Below are 8,385 nucleotides of genomic sequence, written 5' to 3'. Positions count from 1 at the left end.
GTACCTTTTTTTGTAAGAATCATATAAGTGTAATATTTATTAAAAAATAATATTAAAATTTTAAAGTAAAATTAAAAACATTTATCTTCAAAAATCAGTATTTATTAGGGGTCATTCTAAATGGTATATAAATATATAAGTTTTCTTTATTGCTTTTCTTAATAATTGTTTTTTTAAAATATATTCTTTTCTGTCTTATACAGATCCTTTCCCTCTCTCTCTCTCTCTCTCTCTCTCTCTCTCTCTCTCTCTCTCTCTCTCTCTCTCTTTTTCTGAGTGGAGATTTTTTTTCCTTCTGCTTTGTTTTTATTTGTCTACATCAGGCAGGTAGAATTCACAGAATTCTATTTCTATTTAAAATTTCTGTCTTTAGATGTTAAAAGATGTAGTGTAATTGTGGGTGGTGGTTAGTTTATGTGACTCTTGGTATGTCCTATATGCAGCATTCTTATCTAGACCTGTCTTTAGGAAATAGAAATTGCAATTTAAGTCTGATTGCAGTGTGTTTCTGTGTATCAAATGGATCCTATGGTGTTTTAAACAAAAATATATTAATCAAAGTTGTCAAACTACTTATACATTCAGTAGTGATTTTGTGATTAAAGTGATGATCTAATACATTATAGTGGAAAGAAACTATCTTATTCTTACCTAATGTTTGGCATGGTTTAGTATCATTGAGTAATATTTCTCAATGACATTCTAGTAGACCCGGAAGAAAAATGATCTTTCCCTGGAAGAAAAGCAGAGTAAAAAACCCAGCTAAAAGAATAAAAATGGAAGTGTGAAGAAGGGCAGACCAATAGCTGGAGAGTGAGAGTATGACTGTGTACTGTGACGGGGGAAGGATGGACGGTTTGCAGGGAGAAGGCAGAAGAGTAAAACAATGAATGTAAAGATGAAGTCACAAGCCCATATTATCTAAGCATTATTGAAGTGCAAGTCTAGCAAATAATTTCAATAGTCTGAATGTTAGAGGAGAAAAAATATCACTAATGGCACCTGATCAGGTAACCAATAACATAATCCAATGTAGAATTCAGAAAGTATAATCCACGGATTCATTCAAGGACAAATCCAGGCATTTCATAAATTTACTTATAAAAAAAATGCTAAAACTATTTAAACATTTCTTTTTTTAAACTAATCACATTTTTTAAATGAGGCGCCACATAAAAAAAACCATGGCCCATTAAGCTTCATGATTCTACTTGTTGGGAAGAGCAGGCTGCCATCCAGAAACTAAAGGCTGCCTTCAGCAGAGCTGGCTGCCACACCCTCCAGAAACATGTCCTGAGCGAGGAGAGCCTTGGGGAGGAGACTTGTTTGTTTTGTTTACATTAGTGATACACTCCTTTAGTACTCTGCCTCTTTTCTTAGACTTTTATTTTTGTAGAAAAGAGTTCCCAAAACTATGTGAGTCCCATTTTCCTCAATCACAGTTTTCTTTTCTTTTCTTTTTTTTCCTATATAGCTGAGCAGGGGAGTGGAGATAAAAACTTAATAATAAGAAAAATTCCAACCTGGCCAGTGTAGCTAAGTAGTTAGAGCATGGCCCAAGCACCAAAATTTCCAGTTAAGGGCATGTATCTGGGACCAGCGTATTTTTCTTCCTTCCTTCCTTCCTTCCTTCCTTCCTTCCTTCCTTCCTTCCTTCCTTCCTTCCTTCCTTCCTTCCTTCCTTCCTTCCTTCCTCCCTCCTTCCCTCCCTCCCTCCCTCCCTCCCTCCCTCCCTCCCTCCCTCCCTCCTTCTCTCTCTCTCTCTCTCTCTCTCTCTCTGAAAACGGAATCCTGAAGTGAAGATTAACAAAAACAAAACTCCCCAGCATTCAAATAAAAAAATCCGCCACTGAAATGCTTCACCATCTCAATTGCCCTTGTCCTTGCCCCTCACCTTTCTTTCACGCCCTTGGCTTGACCAGTATCAGTTGGCTGCTTCTGACAGTACTCATTTGGAAACTATAGTGACTCAGATGCAGGTTAGACAATGAAAGTTATTTACAACAAATTCTGGGAGTGTGTTATTAGGGTGTACCCCATCACTTGTGTAGCACAGGACATGCAAAGTTACTCAATGCAAAGTGCTCTAGGCCACTAGTAAATGTTTAATAGTGCAATGTTACCAATACTTTTCAGTAGTTACACATTACAGAATTTTTGTTCAGTTCTCTCTAAAGCTATTAAAAATCTAAATTGTGAGTTAGTGGAGATAGAGAAGCAATCTTATTATAAGTGAAGCAGCATCATGGGAATGATTCACCTGATACAAGTTTCCAATCCAGCGAGTTAAGAAAGGTGGCTAATATTATAGTTATTATATCAGTAAATTTCAAGTTGAATTAGGTTTGACATGAGCAAAAGTATTGAACTAGTTGTAAGCTGGAGTATGTTCCCAGCTCACTTAAAAGTGGAGATACTATTCAAATTTTAAGTGCCTGTAGAAAATACTCAAAACTTTTTCTGAATCATTGCCATCAGATAAAACTAAAAATACAGAATGATTGCAAAATTAACACACACACACACACACACACACACACACACAGGAGAGATAATAAAATAAAAACACATTTTCCTATTAAATAATTTCAAGTATGAAACTTCTTTGTAAACTTGAAAAATTCTGCAAGTGTCATTTCTAAACTGTGCCTGTTGCTTTGTGAGATAAAAGAGAAAAACAACTCTCCTCTTTTTCTTTCTACTTCATTTTTATCATAGAGGCCCTGGCTCCAAGTCCCAGAATATAGACTTATGAATAGAACAGGGTTGATCATAATTAAGAGGTGGGATCTTGTATCAAACTTTCTGGGTTTAAAAATACATCCAGTCATTTATGTGTTAAGCAGCTAAACCGGTCTCAGTTTCTCATATTTAAAATAGAAAAAACAATAATTCCTGACTCTCAGGATTTTTATGGAAATTACATTAGTGGTAGGCAAACTCATTAGTCAACAGAGCCAAATATCAACAGTAAAACTATTGAAATTTCTTTTGAGAGCCAAATTTTTTAAACTAAACTTCTTCTAATGCCACTTCTTCAAAATAGACTCCCCCAGGCCGTGGTATTTTGTGGAAGAGCCACAATCAAGGGACCAAAGAGCCACATGTGACTCTCGAGCGGGCAGTTTGCTGACTATGCGCATTAGGTCATCCTGGGAGTGCCTGATACCTGTCACACACCCAATAAAGATTAGCTCCTCTTATTAAATGCTTTTTGTTCAGCTGCTGATGAATAATATTGTTTCTTTTGGGGAAAGAATACTGTGAGGTTTAATAACCTTTAAATAAGGTTCTGAGCAAGTTGATGTTGACTTAAGAAAAAAGTGATATTGATCATGAATTTTAATAAGTAAAATTAATGGCACGCTATAATTTGTTTAATGTAAACAAAACTAAGGATGGATATTCTATGTGAGATAGTTGAAAATTAAAAACATTATTAAGAACCATGGTTTAACTCTTTCAGTTGCACCTATATTGAGTGTTTTCTACAAGTGAAATTCAGCTAATTTGAAGAATCAGGTTGTTTGAGTACAGCCACTCCCTTGTTTAAGGGGTGAAAATTCTGCCATAGAAAAGAATAGTCTTGGTTTCTTTGTGAAGGATAAGGAAGAGAAAAGACGCAAAGTCCACCCTGAAGATTTCAGGATTTTCCCCTTTGCTTGTGTGGTTAAAAGGGTTAACTCTGAATTATCCTCAGTAACCTCTAGCATGGCCAATAGATTATCTTGGATACTGCCAGCTTTGACCTGCAGTTATGCTAGACAAATTAGCCCTTAAGTGGTCAAAGACATCAGTCATTCCTAGAGCTGCCGATATGGAAGTCAAATCTTCATGGCACCCATCAGGTCTGAGCTGAAGCAGATGTAGAACCACAGCTGTGTCTCTCATGTTGGCTGAGCCTATCCAGCTTTTTAGTTTCTCACAGGTGAGTTCCTTGGTAACCTATGAGAGAGAAAGTGAGAAACAACATGTAAATAAATTTTATTTTGAAAATTACATTTATACTAAAACATGAAGCATCCTAAGGATTGGATGAGAGGTTATGAGTAGGCAAAGCTAGTTCTCACTGTCATTTTGGAAAGCAGATTCTATCACAGTAAGTGGAAGAAATCAGGCCATGGGCAAGAATTGCAGTTGGAGCATGTAGCCCTAGAATCTGTGCCTTTGAATCTATAATACAAAGCATGGAATTTAGGCGTGGGCACAACCATCCATGAGCCACTCAGGAAAACAGATCATCATGAGAAGTTTCTACTTTTCTTCCTCCTATGATTCCTCTATAAATTGCTTAATTATAAGTGTCCACCCTTTTCTGGTAGCCATATTAAAAGAAATCTTTGGAACCTGAGATCCTCCAATTCTGCCAGCATAAATTATAATTCTTGATTGACCAACTCAACTTAAAATTCTCATTAGTCAGGTATCCAAAGAGATTGTATTTATATCAAAGTAAGTAACCAACCAAGAAGACCCAAAGAGGAAGTGCATGGTTGTGCTTTGAAAGTCATAAACTTTTACAAGTGCAAGCAACACATTCCAGTGCATGGGTGTCCTTTATTTAGAGATCTTGCTCACTTTTAAATGGGCATTAGCACTGCATTAAGTAGAGTGTACACGGTTGTTTTTAATGCCTCAGCTTCTGTATGTATAATCCTCAAGCTCAGAGCCTTCTCTTGTGGCTGTGGCAATGAAGGCTTCGTGGTTTTTCTGTTCCAGGTGGATGTCCTCCCTGGGGAGAAGGATGACAATACTCTGGTGATCCTCCGTATCAGGCATCTCAAGGACCTGGACCCCAGACTCCTTTATGAAGTCCAATTTCAAGTGTTCTTGCAGCCACATCATCTGCAAAGCTTTGCTCTGGGACTGTAAACCTAAACACAGTGAAACAGCAATACTAATGCCTTCTTATTTTTCCATTTAAGACAGGAAATCTACATTTATATTCATCCTCCAAAATTGTCCACATTGAGTAATCAAAACAAAATCACTCATCTTTCCAGAGAATTTATTGTGATGATTTAAAGGTGATAGGAGCCTAAACAAAGAAGCGATTGAAGAACAAAGGATATTCTGTTTTTATTCAACTGTCCTTTCTTGATGCCCACAAGCAGTTAATTCACTTCAAAGAGCTAAGAAATATGCACCATAAGATCTTATCAGGATAACCATTTTTAAAAGTCAAATAGGTTCTTCCAAGAATATAACTTAGAAATCTCTCCAGCTCAAGTAAAATCTGATCAGTCTGCAGCATTGAGTTGCAGATTACAAATAGTTATAAGTAAGTCAAGAATGTGGAACTCAGGTTCTACATAATGAGGCCATTTCAGGAAATTTAGTTATGACTATAACCTTTTTTTATGTTTATCTCTTTGAAATGCCTATTAACTGGTTAAAGATATCTATATTGACCAGATTTTACTGAGAAATTAAAGATTCTGTTTATTAATTGTTTTTCTCTAGCAAGTCTGTTTGTTTTCAGTGTATGTTTAGCCCTTTAAGTATCTCTATGAATCCTGCTAAAATATTTCACTCCATCTTCGTAATATTATGATACCCCCAACTGGGATGATCCTTGAACAAACCTATAGAAGCTACTTAAAAATACATATACCCATGCTGCAAATCAGAATCTTCAGGGCTGTGGCCCTGGAATTTTATATTTAAAAAAAGAGCTACAAAATATATAATTTCATAATTTGTCTTATGATCACAATATCTGATGGCAATATTCTTTGGAAAGAGAGTTCTAGATACTTCCAGAGGTGACTGATGTGTTTGGCTAGAGAATTATATTTTTCCTTGAAGTCGTTCACTATTCCTTTTACAGAAAAAATATTTATTCACAAGTATAAGCTCTCCTAATTTTTACAGTTCACTATAAAAAAATTTTAAATTGGCCAATAATTGTAAATATTTGTTGGTAATACATCTGATAGAGTGTATACATTTGATAGCTTTAGGACTTAATTATAATGTACAAACTCATTCTTTCATGTTCAATAGCATGTTTTGTTTTGATTGTAGTCTGCTCTTTGAGAGGCACTAAGGAAAGAAGTTGGAAGACTAAGGTTGGTAGGACAGTGTACATGGAACCTTTTATGTTGACTGTGTATCTTGTTCACCAATGTTGATGTTCTTCTTAAGATCACACCCATTTTATGATCTGCCTGGTGTGTTGTTGTTGTTTTTCTGACTATTTCATTTTTTAATTTTTAAAATTGTTTCAATTAGTTTCAGGGCCTGCCTCTTTATTCCAGGAGTATCTATTAATTCTTCCCCATCATCTGACTTCATTTCTAGTTTTAAGTAAGTAAATTGCATCATAATTACTTAAGGTTAGCCCAAAGCCTAAACGTACTGTAAGGCCTTTGAAGACCTTATATTTTTTACATCAGTATTTAATTTTACAACTACGGTGCTAAAAAGCAGCATTTCTCCTTTCAAAATATGATAAAAGTACTCTGATGAATTTTTGTTAAGGTTCAATAAATCTTTTAAATATATTGAAAATCAAACCTGTACTTTATTGAAAATGTAGCAAGGAAAGTCACTTGGAAATTAATTTACCTACTGAAGGCCAGAAATAATTTAACAGAATTTAAGGGGAAAAACTTGGAGGTTTGTCTTTAAGAGAAAAGCAAATTAAACCATGAGACTAACTCATTCAACCTGAAAGTCATAGTTTTGGTGTGGCCTTTCTGAAATGCATATGTCCAGGTCCCTCCACAGGAGATGGCATGAACCAGCACTAACTGAGCAAAGATGTGAGTGAGGCTTCTGGTGGCAATGGGCCCTTGATTTCACCTTTGGGAAAACAATCAGTAGGATCACACCTGGTAATCCATGAAATATGAGTTATTTTCACTAGTTTTGTGTTGAATTGACATAACTGCACTCAATATCTTCAGCTGAACTAAAAAGATTTTTGAGCAAATATGTAAAGCACTCATACTTATTTAATAAATGAAGAGCATAGGCTGCAGAAGAAAACAAAGTGAGTGGATAGCCTATCTGCTTTCTTTATGGCTATGTACAAAATTGTTGGTTAAGTTTTCTTGTCTGTCTCTTTTAATAAATGCTATGTTTCTCTTCCTTTGGTAAAATTCTTACACTAATAACTTGGATTCCAGCTAAAACAAAAATGTAAGGGAAAGGACCATGAAAATCTCCTGAGGAATGCTTACACATTTTCTTATACATATACTTACATGCACAATCTTATGGTGAGAAGGACCTTCTTCAACAATCTGTACACCTTAGGAAGATCAAAATACCTACAGAAATGGCCTCCTTTATCCTGGAGCTCTAAAAGGGGAGATTCTATTGATAAGGTTCCTAAAGGAACTTCTAAAAAGGAAAACTAGAAGTTGCTGAGTTGGAGTGAGAATATAAATAGAAAAGTTGTAATTCTTTCTCCTGACAACTTAACTTATAGAATGTCTTGCCAATGTTGAAAAACAAACTGCAATGTCCCTGGGCCAAGGGGTGCAGTTCCAATAAAGCAGCCTAAAGAACTCCTACACAGAGAAGAGCAAATTTAATAATTTGGCTGGTGGGTGGTTGATGTCTTATAGGGACCAGAAATGTTCCCACTTGCTTGAAAAGCCATCACTCTTCACATCAACATGGAAGTAAAATCCTCTAAGACATCAATATATTTCTGTTGCCTGTTGTCATATAACTAGGAACGGAGTGGGGAGCAGGCAAAAATTTGGGGTCAGGTGGGGTTCAAGTTCACAGAAAACAGAAATAAATGTACAGACCAAAACGTGTTCCTCAGAGTCTGTGAGGCACTAGACCCACTGTTTGTTGTTGTGTCGTCCCCCCCCCCCCCCCGACCTTTTGCCCAACTCTTTAGGAAGCCTGTTACCTGGTAAATCACATGGTCACCCTACAATCAAAAATGTTCCTCTGGCTATGCCAGGTTATTCTAATTGGATCCACATAATCCAAAACACATGAAACACAATTAGTTGAAATGGACCACCCAGGGTCTTCATAAGAGAGAGCTTTTAAATCAGACACACTTGAGTTTTAAAATGAACTTTGCCTTTTTTCATACATGTGAGTAACTAACTTGACTTCTCTGAACCTAGTTATTAAATAGGGATAATAGCAGATACAACAAGGTTGTTGTAAGGTTTAAATGTGATAATGAAAATAAAGCTTCTAAATAGAAAAATTATTCAATAATGTTTATCTTTCCTCCTCCATTTCAAGAATTATGGATTTAACTCAAAGAGTCACAGACTTGAGAAGAAAACTACCAGGCTCCCAAATTAATTCTACAAATTAAAAACAAAATCTTTCTAAAGATAGAGTCCAAGAATATGTTATACTTGAATGGCAGTTGGTGGGAATGGAGTTAATCAGAAAAAACAG

General features: G+C 35.9%; 1 pseudogene across 1 annotated transcript; it reads right to left on the bottom strand.

Moving 5' to 3' along the window:
• Positions 1–3,549: 3,549 nt before the first annotated feature.
• On the bottom strand, positions 3,550–5,618 carry LOC311624838 (serpin B12-like; annotated as a pseudogene). Its single transcript has 3 exons — positions 5,615–5,618; positions 4,711–4,874; positions 3,550–3,945 (listed from the first exon to the last, which is right to left on the bottom strand). The product of its transcript is annotated as a serpin B12-like (transcript).
• Between the last annotated feature and the right edge of the window lie 2,767 nt (positions 5,619–8,385).

The sequence above is a fragment of the Pipistrellus hanaki genome, assembly GCF_964339955.1.
Source record: "Pipistrellus hanaki genome assembly, chromosome: 6".
Classification (NCBI taxonomy): Eukaryota; Metazoa; Chordata; class Mammalia; order Chiroptera; family Vespertilionidae; genus Pipistrellus; species Pipistrellus hanaki.
This window is presented reverse-complemented; position numbering and strand designations above follow the sequence as displayed.